We start from the raw sequence: 13,699 nt of genomic DNA, 5'->3' as shown, positions 1-13,699 counted from the left end.
AGGAGATATGGGGATATACGTATACATATAGCTGATTCACTTTGTTATAAAGCAGAAACTCACACACCATTGTAAAGCAATTATACTCCAACAAAGATGTTAAAAAAAAAAAGTCAAGGCCAAGAACTCAGCATTTTGCTTTGGTGTTGCTCAAGTTCCAAAGTATGAACCAGGCCAAGAGTGTTAGGGTGGAGTTTTCTAAGTCATCCTAAAATGTGCTAGTCATAGCATACATGGACGTGGGTGTTCATTCATTCATCCTTTCATTCAGCAAACATTTACTGCTGTTGGGCACGGTGAGAAATGCTGGGATGTAGCAACAATCAACTCTGATATTGCTTATGGAAGTTAAAGTCTAATACAGGAGGCAGACATTAAACAAATAATTAAGTACAATTGTGTTGAGAACTCCTAAAAGAGAATGTAAGGGCCTACGAAAATGTATAAACTAGTTTGAGTCAGAAAAGGCTTCCCTGAGGAAGAGACACTTGATCTGAGACGTGCAAATGAAGTAAAAATAAGCAAGCTGGGAGGCAAAATGTAAAAATTTCACGAAAAAGGAACAACATCTTCAAAAACTTATCATTGGCATTTGACAAAGTTAACCACTCCCTCCTCCTTGAATTGCTTTCTTCATTTGGTTTTCAGGGGCTCACTTCACTGGCTGCTGCTACTCATATTTATTGCTATTCTTTCTATCTCCACAACTCGAAATGTTGGAGTGTTTTTAGTGCTTGGTCCTTGGATATTTTTCCCCTCTCTCTGCACTCATCCTACTGGTGATTTCATTCCACCTCATGGTATTAAAGACCATATACACGCAGATGACTCCAAAATGTGACCTCCAGCCTGAGACTTCTTTAATATCCAGATACATGCTTCCAACTGCCTACTTGTCATCACCACTTGAATGTCTAATTAACACCTCAAAATAAGTATGTCCAAACTGAATTATTTATCTCCCCCCTCCCACCCTCATCCCTAAATCTGCTTGTCTCAGTCTTCCCCATCCCAGTTAATGACAAGTCTATCTTTTGAGATGCTCAGAACAAAAATCTTACAGTCAACTTTGATTCTTCTTTTTGTTACTTCATATCTAATCTGTGAGCAAATCCTATTGTTTCAACCTTCAGAATATACATAGAATCTGATTACTTTTCACCACCTCCACTATTACCACATGGTCAAAGCTACCGTCATCTTTCACCTTGATTACTGCCATAGCCTCCTAATTTGTCTTCTGCTTCCATTCTGATCCTCAACACTCAATTCCCACACAGGAGACGGAGTGAATGCTTCTACAAGTAATGATGCGTCATATCATCATTACTTTGCTCAGAATCCTCCAATGATTTCCCATCTCATTCACAATAACAGTCTATAGAATGTTCTATAAAGTCCTACCCAATACAACTCCTGCCACCACTACCCATCCCTCCCTCCTTATCTCTCTGATTCATCTCCTACCTATTCTGCACTTTGTTCACTCCTTTTCAGCAGTTCTCCTTGCTGATCCACTAACACACCAAAGCATAAGCCCACCTCAGGATCTTTTTAATCCTTGTTACTTCCTTGACCTGAGCTGATGGAAGGAAGGAGAAATGGAGACAAAGTAAAGGGAGCACACAAAATCTCACATACTCCTGGATGCAGAACAGAAGCAGTTATTTGAAAGGAGCCTGGGTCAGACCTACCTGCTGATCATGGAGAGTCCCCGGACAGGCAGGAGGCAACTGGAGCTCACCCTGGGGACACAGACACTGGTGGTGGCCATTTTAGGGATGTTGTTCTACCACACGGACACTGGTGCTGGCAAGCATCATTTTGGAATCCTCCCTCTAGCTTATCAGCCTCAGGACCCAGCCTTGCCCCCGCCCAACAGTCTGTAGGCACCAGTACTGGGATGCCACAGGTCAAGCAACTAACTAAGCAGGGACACAGCCCCACCCACCAGCAGGCAGGTTGCCTTAAGAACCCCTGAGCCCACAGCTGCCCCTGGACACGGCCCTGCCCAACACAGGGTCCAGGACCCAGCCCCACACACCAGTGCGCAGGCACTAGACCTGATACCCCCAAGGTCCTGCAGCCAGAGGAACTGGGGCCAAGCTCTTCCCACCAGTGGGCAGGCACCAGCTGCAGGACAACTGCAGTCCTGCAGCCTGCAGACCCAGCCCACCCAGAAGCAGGCCAACACAAGCTTCAAGACACCTCAGACACTGCAGCCAGCTGTGTCAGGAACTGGCCCCACCCACCAGCAGTCCGACACCAGCTCTGGAACCCCTGGGCCCTGCAGCCAGAGTTTAGGACCTGGCTCTACAAACCACAGGGCCGGCACTAGCCCTGGGGTCCTGCAGCCAGCCGACTCATGACCCAGCCCCACCAACCAGCAGCCAGCAGCCTCTGCACAGGCAGGGCCTGGCGACCAAAGATACTGGAGGCCAACCAAGCCTACTAGACCACCCACAGTAGTCCGCCAACCACAACAGAAGGACCCACTCAGCCCACATAGGGGGCACCCCTAGAGCATACAGCTCAGATGACGAGAGGGGACTGCACTGCTGGGACACATAGGATGTCTCCTACAAAAGGTCACTTCTCTAAGGTTGGGAAACATAACCAATCTACCAGTAACAGAAATAAAAAAGCAAGCTAGGCAAAAATGAGGCAACAGAGGAACATATTCCAAATGAAGGAACAAGATAAAACCCCAGAAGAAGAACTAAGTGAAGGGGAGATAGGCACTCTACCTAAGAAAGAGTTCAGGGTAATGATTGTAAAGATGACCAAAGAACTCGGGAGAAGAATGGATGCAGAGCAAGAAGTTAGAAGTCTTTAACAAAGACTGGGAAAATATAAAGAGCAACCAAACAGAGATGAAGAACACAATAACTGAAATGAAAAATACACTAAAAGGAATCAACAGTATAGTAAATGATACAGAGAGACCGATCAGCAAGCTGTAAGACAGAATAGTGGAAATCACTGAAGCTGAACAGAAAAAAGAAAAAAGAATGAAAAGAAATGAGAATAGTTTAAGAGATCTCTGGGACAACATCAAACATACTAACATTCACAATATAGGGATTCCAGAAAGAGAAGAGAGAAAGTGGCAGAGAACATACTTGAAAACATAACAGCTAAAAACTTCCCTAAGATGGGAAAGGAAACAGACATACAAGTAATACAAGTACAGGAAGCACAAAGAGTCCTAAACAGGATCAACCCAAAGAGAAACACACCAAGACACATTATAAGTAAAATGGCAAAAATTAAAGGTAAAGAGAGAATATTAAAAGCAACAAGGGAAAAGCAACAAGTTACATACAAGGGAATTCCCATAAGGCCATAAAGCTGACTTTACAGCAGAAACTTTGCAGGCAGGGAGAGGCACAATATATTTACAGTGATGAAAAAGGAAAAACCTACAACCAAGAATGCTGTACCCAGCAAGGCTCTAACTCAGATTTGATTGAGAGATCGTAAGTTTTACAGACAAGCAAAAGCTGAAAGAGCTCAGCACCACCAAACCAGCTTTACAAGAAATGTAAAAGGGACTTCTCTAAGCAAAATTGAAAAGGCCGCAACTAGAAACATGAAAATTGCGAAAGGAAAAAGGTCATCAGCAAAGGCAAATATACAGTAAAGGTAACAAAATCAACCACATACAAAATGTGTAGGAAGGTTAAAAGACAAAAGCAGTAAAATCATCTATATCTACAGTAAACAGTTAAGGGATATCAAAACAACTAGATACAAAGTATGTCAAAAACAGTAATCATGACAGGAGGAGAGTACAAATGCAGGGTTATTAAAATGTTTGAAATTAAGAGATTATCAACTTAAAACAGCATAGATAGACAGATAGCTACATATAAAGCTCATGGTAACTTCAAACCAAAAATCTGTAACAGATACACACACACAGAGAAAGGAATCCAAACATAACACTAAAAATAGTCACCAGACCACAAAAGAAAAGAACAAAAGAAGAAGAAACAAAAAAGAACTGCAAAAACAATAAAAATGGCAATAAGAACATACATATCAATAATTACTTTAAATGTAAATAGTCTAAATGCTCCGATTAAAATACATAGAGTGGCTGAATGGATACAAAAACAAGACTCATATATATGCTGCCTACAAAAGACTCACTTCAGATCTAAAGACACACATAGACTAAAAGTAAAGGGATGGAAAAAGGTATTTCATACAATGGAAATCAAAAGAAAGCCAAAGTAGCAATACTTATATCAGAGAAAATACACTTTAAAACAAAGACTGTTACAAGAGACAAAGAAGTACATTACATAATGATCAAAGGATCAACCCAAGAAAATATAGCAATTGTAAATATATACACACCCATTGTAGGACCACCTAAATATAGAAAGAAAATATTAACAGAGTAAAAGGGAGAAATTGAGAGTAACACAATAGGAGTAGGGAACTTTAACACTCCACTTACATCAATGGACAGATCATCCAGACTGAAAATCAGTAGGGAAACAAGGGCACACTTAGACCAGTAGAACACATATTCTTTTGAAATGCATATGGAACATTCTCCAGGATAGATCACATGCTAGGCCACAAAACAAGTCTCAGTAAATTTAAGAAAGTTGAAATCATATCAAGCATCTTTTCTGACCACAACACTATGAGACTAGAAATCAACTACAAGAAAAAAACTGCAAAAGACACAAACTCGTGGAGGCTAAAAATACGTTACTAAATAACCAATGAATTGCTGCACTAAAGGGAAGTTTATAGCAATACAACCTTACCTCAGGAAATAAGAAAAAATCTCAAACAACCCAACTTACACCTAAAGGAACTAGAAAAAGAAGAACAAACAAAACTCAAAGTTAGTTAGAAGGAAAGAAATCATAAAGATCAGAGCAGAAATAAATGAAATAGAGACTAAAAAAAGAAAGAAAAGATCAATGAAACTAAGAGCTGGTTCTTTGTAAAGAGAAACAAAAATGATAAACTTTTAGCCAGACTCATCAAGAAAAAAAGAGAGAGGGCCCAAATCAGAAATGGAAAAGAAGTTATAACCACAGAAATACAGAGGATCATAAAAGATTACTGTGAATAACTATAGGCCAATAATGAAGAACCTAGATGAACAAATTCTTAGAAATGTACAATCTCCCAAGACTAAACCAGGAAGAAATAGAAAACATGAACAGACAAATTACGAGTAATGAAAGTGAATCAGCAATTTTTTAAAACTCCCCAAAAACAAAGGTCCAGAACCAGAGAGCTACACAGGTGAATGCTCCAAACATTTAGAGAAGAGTTAACACCTATCCTTCTCAAACTATTACAAAAAATTGCAGAGGAAGGAATACTTCCAAACTCATTGTTTGAGACCAACATCACCTTGATATCCAAACAAGACAAAGATTATCAGAAAAAAATAAAATTAGAGACCAATATCACTGATGAACATAGATGTAAAAATCTTTGACAAAACATTAGTAAACCAAACTCAACAGTACATTACAAAGATCATACACCATGATCAAGTGGGATTTATCCCAGGAATACAAGGATGGCTCAATATCCATAAATCTATAAATGTGATACATATTAACAAATTGAAAAATAAAAATCATATAATCATTTCAATCGATGCAGTAAAAGATTTTGACAAAATTCAACATCCATTTATGATAAAAAAAAACTCTCCAGAAAGTGGGTGGTATAGAGGGAACATACCTCAACATCATAAAGGCCATATATGATAAGCCCACAGCTAACATCATACTCAATGGTCAAAAGCTGAAAGCATTTCATCTAAATCAGGAACAAGAAAAGGATGCACACACTTGCCACTTTTTATTCAACAGAGTATTGGAAGTCCTAGCCACAGCAATCAGACAAGACAAAGAAATAAAAGGAATCCAAATTGGAAATGAAGAAGTAAAACTGTCAGTGTTTGCAGACAGCATGATATATGTAGAAAATCCAAAAGAAGCTACCAAAAACTACTGGAGTTCATCAATGAGTTCAGTAAAGTTGCGGGATACAAAAGTAATATACAGAAATCTGTTGCATTTCTATCTACTAACAACAAACTATCAGAAAGAGAAAATAAGGAAACAACTCCATTTTCAATTGCATCAAAAAGAATAAAATACCTAGGAATATACTTACCTAAGGAAGTAAAAGATCTGAACGCGGAACACTGACACTGATGAAAAAAATTGAAGATGACACAGATGGAAAGACATACTGTGTTCATAGACCAGAAAAATTTATATTGGTAAAATGACCATACTACCCAAGGTTATCTACAGATTCAATGTACCTACTGAAATACCAATGGCATTTTTTCACAGAACTAGAACATATAATTTTAAATTTTGCATGGAAACAGAAATGACCCTGAAAAGCCAAAACAATCTTGAGAAAGAACTGAGGTGGAGGTATCACACTCCCTGACTTTAGACTACACTACAAAGATACATTAACCAGAACAGTATGGTACTAGCACAGGAAGAGACACACAGATCAAGGGAACAGAATACAGAGAGAGTCTAGAAATAAACCCATGCACTTATGGTCAATTAATTTACAACAAAGGAGGCAAGAATATACAATGAAGAAAAGACAGTCTCTTCAATAAGTGGTGCTGGGAAAACTGAACAGCTACATGTGAAAGAATGAAATTAAAACATTTTCTCACACCATATACAAAAATAAACTTAAAATGTGTTAAAGATCTACATGTAAGACCAGAAACCATAAAATTCTTAGAAAAAAACATAGGCAGAACACTCTTTGACATAAATCATAGATCTTTGGATCTGTCTTCTAAAGCAAAACAAATAAAAGCAAAAATAAACAAATGGGACCTAATCAAACTTATAAGCTTCTGCACAGCAAAGGAAACCACTGACAAAACAAAAAGACATCCTACTGAATGGGAGAAAATATTTGCAAATGATATGACCAATAAGGGGTTAGTGGGGAGAAAGTGGGGAGGGGCAAGATAGAAGGGTATTAAGAGGTACAAACTACTATGTATAAAATAAATAAGCTACAAGGATATATTGTATAGCACAGGAAATATAGCCAATATTTTATAATAACTATAAATGGAGTATAATCTTTAAAAATTGTGAACCACTACGTTGTACATCTGAAACTTACATAATATTGTAAATCAACTATACCTTAATTAAAAAATATTTTTAAATGTGCCAAAGCCTTGAATAGACATTTCTCCAAAGATATACAAATATTCTGCTTTAATTTTATAATGAATTTTATTAAAATATTTTATGTAAAGAAAGAATACACAAATGACCAATATGCACATAAAAAGATGGTCAACCTCAATAATTGTTAGGTGTGATATTGTGATTTATAATAAGAAATATATATTTGGTCTTCTTCTTCCTGGCACAGAACTCCTAAAACCCTTGGAATTTCCTGAGAGGAGAACCATGGTGTCTTTTGTGATGTTAATGAGGTGACTTTTGGAAAGCCCCTATGTCACCTAAAAATGGGAGCTGGTCACTGGAGGAACCAACCTTGTGACTAGAGGGTTTCGATACCGCCCCACCCCCACCCCTGGGGATGGAAAGGGGGCTGAAGTTGGGTTTGATCACCAATAGCCAATAATTTAATCAATCATATCCATGTAATGAAGCCTCCATAAAAACCCTAAAAGGACAAGGTTCTGAAAGCTTTCCGGTCAGTGAACATGGGGAGATTCGGAGAGTGGTGCACCCCTTCCCACATGCATTGCCAGATATTTGTACATCACTGTTTGTAGCAGCATTATTTTTTTTTAAAGATTTATTTATTGATTGATTGATTGCTATGTTGGGTCTTCGTTTCTGTGCTAGGGCCTTCTCTGGTTGCGGCAAGCGGGGGCCACTCTTCATCGCTGTGCGCGGGCCTCTCACTGTCGTGGCCTCTCTTGTTGCAGAGCACAGGCTCCAGACGCGCAGGCTCAGTAGTTGTGGCGCACGGGCTTAGTTGCTCCGCGGCATGTGGGATCTTCCCAGACCAGGGCGCGAACCCGTGTCCCCTGCATTAGCAGGCAGATTCCCAACCACTGCGCCACCAGGGAAGCCCCCAGCATTATTTTTTTAAAAATATTTATTTATTCATTTGTTTGGCCGCACTGGGTCTTAGTTGTGGGAGGTGGGATCTTCGTTGCCGCGTGCAGGATCTTTAGTTGTGGCACACAGGTTCTTTAGCTGCGGCATGCAGGCTCTTTTAGTTGTGGCACACAGGTTCTTTAGCTGCGGCATGCAGGCTCTTTTAGTTGTGGCATGTGGGATCTAGTACCCTGACCAGGGATCGAACCCGGGCCCCCTGCGTTGGGAGTGCAGAGTCTTAACCACTGGACCACCAGGGAAGTCCCTGTACTAGCATTATTTACAATAGTGAAAAGGTGGAAGCAACTCAAATGTCCATGGCCTGACGCATGAATAAACAGAATGTGTGTGTGCATACATAGATACATACAACAAAATATTATTTAACCTCAAAAAGGAAATTCTGACACATGCTAGAATATGGATGAACCTTGAAGACCTTATGCTAAGTGAAATAAGCCGGACACAAAAAAACCAAATATTGTATGAGTCCAGTTATATGAGATACCAACAGCAGTCAAATGCATCAGGACATAAGTAGAATGGTGGTTGCCAGGGGCTGGAGGAAGGGGAAAAAAGGGAGTGTTTAATGAGTAGAGTTTCGGTTTGGAATGACGAAGAAGTTCTGGAGATGGTGATGATAGCTGCACAACAATGTGAATGTAGTTAATGTCAATGAATTGTATACTTAAAGTGCTTAAAATGGTAAATTTTATGTTATTTATATTTTACCACAATTTTTTGAAAGGTATACAGGTTGAAGATAAGACTCTTTATTCCCAGATGACATTGATCATGGATGTAGAAATTCCTAAGCAATGCACAAAAAAGCTACCAGAACTAATTATTGAATTTAGTAAAGTAACAGGATACAAGGTCTATATACTAGAGACAAACAAATGGAAATTAAAATTTTTTAAACATCTTTTACAACAGCATCAAAAAAACACATTATGCTTAGTGGTAACTTTAACAAAACATGTACAAGACCTGTACTCTGAAAGCTCATAACTTTACTCAGAGAAGTTAAAGAAAACCTAAATAAAAGGAGGAATATAACAAGTCTGTGGTTCTGAATACTCGATATTGCTAAATTGTCAGTTCTCCCCAAATTGATTTATAGACCAATCCCAACCAAATGGACTATACTCCTGAATGTGAAATGTAAAATAATAAAGCTTGTAGATAATCACAGAGGAGTATATCTTCATAACCTCAATGTAGGGAAAAACCTCGAACAAGACACAAAAAAGCATTAACAATAAAGGAGAAGATTGACAAACTGAGTTACGTTAAAATTAAGAAGGGTAAAAAGGCAAGCCAGAGTGGAGAGAAGAAACATTTAAACACAATACATGTTACCAACAAAGGACTCTTATCCAAACATACAAAGGATTCTTCTTACTCTATAAGACAAACACAGACAAAACAGTAGAAAAATGTGCAAAAAACACACTTCACAAAAATGGATATTCAAGTAGCCAACAATCACAGGAAAGAATGCTTAACATCATCAAATCACCAGGAAATACAAATTTCAGCCTCAACAAGATACCACTGTATACCCATCAGAATGACTAAAATTTTCTTTAGTTGACAGTATCAAGGGTCAACAAAGGTGTGGACAATACGAAGTCTCGCACACTGCTGGTGGGAGTATAAACTGGAAAATAAAACAATAGAAATTTATTATCTCAAAGTTCTGAAGGCTAGTAGTCCAGAATCAAGGTATGTGCAGGGCCATGTTCCCCCTGAAGCCTACAGGGGAATCCTTCCTTGCCTCTTCCTTGCTTTTGGTAATTTGGTGTCAATTTTTGGTGTTTTTAAGCTTATAGATGCAACACTACAATCTTCTATCTTCACATGGTGTCTCCCTTTGTCTCTTCATGTGGCATTCTTTTTATAAGGTCACCAGTCACATCAAAATAGGGTCTCAGCCTACTCTAGCATGACCTCATCTTAACTAATAACATCTGCAATGACCCTATTTCCAAATAATATCACATTCTGAGGTACTGGGAGTTAGGACTTCAACATGTTGGGGGTGGAGAGGGGGGTGAGATGACACAATTCAGCCTATAATATACACCAAAAAGAATATTCATAAAAGCAATTTTTCACAATAGCCCAAAACTACAAACAATCCAAATGTCCATCACCATTAGAATGGATTTTTTTAAGTTGTAATACATGTATGTAAAGGAATACTGAACAGAAATGAAAATAAGAGAACCACAATAACATGAAACAACGTTGATAAATGTCACAAACATAATATTGAACAAAATAAGTCATACATGAAATATACATACTGAATCTACTCATACTAAAAATAAAAAGTAGGCAATCAAAACTAAAAATTTATTTAGGGATGCAAGGTGATGTGGTAAAAATGTAAAGAAAACAAATGATTACCATAAAACTGAGAATAAGTGTGACCTCTAATCAGGACAAACATTGTGATTAGGAAGGGACATAAAGGAGCTTCTGGGGTATTGGCAATGTTCAATTTCTTTACCTGCATGGTAAGTTTACACAGGTACAATGAACTGTACTATTATCTTGTGTACTTTTCTGTTAAGTGAAATTTTAAAATAATGTAAGTGAAAGAAAAAGGAGCTTTGCTGGAAATAAAAAGTTGAAAAAATACTAGAGTTAATATCTTTATCTCAAAGTTCATGCTTAAATAAGTGGAAAATAAGCAAAGTGCAGAAGTTCAGATAATATGTTGCCTTTTGTGTAAGAAGGGGAAATAAGAAAACATCTATTCATTTGTGCAGCAGAAATACAGTAAAGGTAAACTAGAGACTAATTAGGTTCATTTCTTCGAGAGGGGTAGGTAGGAATAAGGTGGAAAAGAAAGAAGAAATGAGGAAGGGGTATGATACTCAGAATCTCTTTTGGACAGGTCTGCCATTAAGAACTATGCTAACAACTCACATCCCACAGAACAACAACAAAACAAAGTAATCAATAATAATGAGGGGAAAAACTAAAATGGAATTCAAAACAGAACCAAATGAACTGGAACATCTGATAAATGAGTAGTGTAACCACACTGGAAAAAAAAATTAACCCAAGTAATTTTTAAACACAGTATCTGAACTATATATCTACAAACTAAAGACAAAAAGAACTCTAAGTAAATACTGAATTCTAATTAAGAGGTTTCTTTTTTTGCAGAGGTATAGGTTAGCAACTCTAAAACAACTTTCTGTTATTCCAGGATTAAGCAAATAAGTACAAACATTGTGGATAACAAGAAACAATTCTCATCAATGTGGAAGAAAGTTACAAATGTGAAAGAGAACAGAGTGAACCCTGTGAGGATAAACTGGAATTGGTGTTATCAGTGTGAATTGGTTGCTTTTAATATATATAGAATAGACAGATAGATATGTGTGTGGACATATATGCATTTACTCATGTCACACACATATGTACATATCTATTTCTTTTTCTTTTTTTTTTGGCCATGCCAAGCAGCATGCAAGATCTTAGTTTCCCAACCAGGGATCGAACCCATGCCCCCTGCAGTGGAAGCACAGTCTTAACCACTGGGCCGCCAGAGAAGTCCCAGTATGTATCTATTTCTTAACTCTATCAGCTGACAAAGCCCAGAAGCCATGACACCCCAGTAGCAAATGAACACACCTAGCACACAGATCTTGATTTCCAAATATATTCTCCACCAAAAGGAACTAGGGATCCTTAGAGAAATGGCTGACTCCAGGGTTGGAATGAGCCTGGGATATCTTATTGTGCCAAAACATAAAGAAAATCCTCAATGAATGACAAGGTCATGTCAAAAGGACCTAAGAATCAGCTTGAAACAGTTCCCATTGGCCCAGTCTGGGACAATTTGAGCATCAATATAAATTAATGATAGTAAAGAAATATAACTCGTTGAATAAATAAGAATCCAAGAGTCTACAATGATATAAATAAATAAGTAGGGGGGAAAGGAAAGCTCTTCTTTATAGCAGAAAGCCAACTAATAAACACAGAAGGAATGAAGGAATTAGAAAATCACCATTTGGCAACCATAATAGTAATAAATGATTTAGGCAAGAATTATCAGTGAATGTTACTGGAGGGTAAAAGTTCTGAGCAATAACAGGGTATTTACAGACCTCGAACTACTCCCCCCCCCCAAAATACCTAAATTACAAAAAGAAAAATTCTAACTTTACAGTGGAGTAACCTGACAAACACTACCTTAACCAAGTGATCAAAGTTAACATCACCAGAAATGGGACAAATTGACAGCACGTGCCTCCATAAGCATCTTTTCCATGGTATTCCTAACAAAAGTGTATTTTTGCAATTAATATGTTAATTCAGAGTAACAGATTCCAACTGTTGAATCATTCTCGCAATCCTGGAATAAACAATGCTTGGAACGTGAAAAAAAATGTTTTTAAGTGCATGAGATGAATTTAATTATGAAAATATATCAAACAAACCCAAATTAAGAGACATTCAACAAAATAACTGGCCTACTCTTTAAATATCAAGTCATGAAAAACATGGAAGATTAAAGAACTGCTCCAGATTAAAGGAGACTAAAGAGATAGGACAACTAAATCTAATGCACAATTCAGGATATTCTTTTGCTGTAAATGACATTCTTGGCACCACTAGCAAGATCTGAATAAGACCTACAGATTAGATAATGGTATCATACCGGTTTAATTTTGATAATTGTACCAAGGCTATGTAAAAGAATGTCCTTGATTTTAGGAAATGCACACTAAAGTTCTTAGGGAAAATGGGCATCAAGATTGCAACCGACTCTCAATCCAAAATAAAAGGTGTATATATGTGTGTATTATATGTATATGTACACACACACACACACACACAGAGAGAGAGAGGGAGAAACAGCAAATGACAACAGGAGTTTGACATAGGGAAAGAGAGATAGAGATTAAAGAATAAGACAAATATGGAAAACTTTAATATACGGGGAATTAGGGCAAAAGGTATATATGGAGGAATTCTCTGTACTACTCTGACAACTCTTCTGTAAGCCTGAAATTATGTCAAAATAAAAAAACTAAAAAATCTTACACAATACAGAAAATCAGACACTTCATAAAAGAATCAAAGATGAGAAACTATGCAACCACTTAAAATAATGAAACACCATTTTTTTGCTACTTAATTGGCACTAAAAATGTAGATGACAATACTCAGTGTCAGCGAGATTCTAGAGAACTTGGTACTTTCATATTTTGCTATTAGAGTAATAACAGGTCTAAAAAAAAAAGTACAGATTCTAATGATTCTACAGCTGGGACTCCATACTAAGGAAATAAATACTAAATACTGAAAACTCATGATACACTACAGCCTTATTTAAATAATGTAATCACTACAGCCTTAATGCAAATTGTAAATTGGGAAAAACTTAAGTACAACACAGGGAGAGTTTAAGAAGACAGATATAATCACTCATAGGAATTATTCAGTTAACAAAGTATAAATAGTCTATAAAAACTAAGTAAACATGGAATAGCACATATAACAGACATAACATGATAAAGTAAAAGTGTATGAACAGAATAATTACA

The sequence above is a fragment of the Balaenoptera physalus genome (genome assembly GCF_965194825.1).
Source record: "Balaenoptera physalus genome assembly, chromosome: 2".
Classification (NCBI taxonomy): Eukaryota; Metazoa; Chordata; class Mammalia; order Artiodactyla; family Balaenopteridae; genus Balaenoptera; species Balaenoptera physalus.
Note: the sequence above shows the minus strand (reverse complement) of the source record.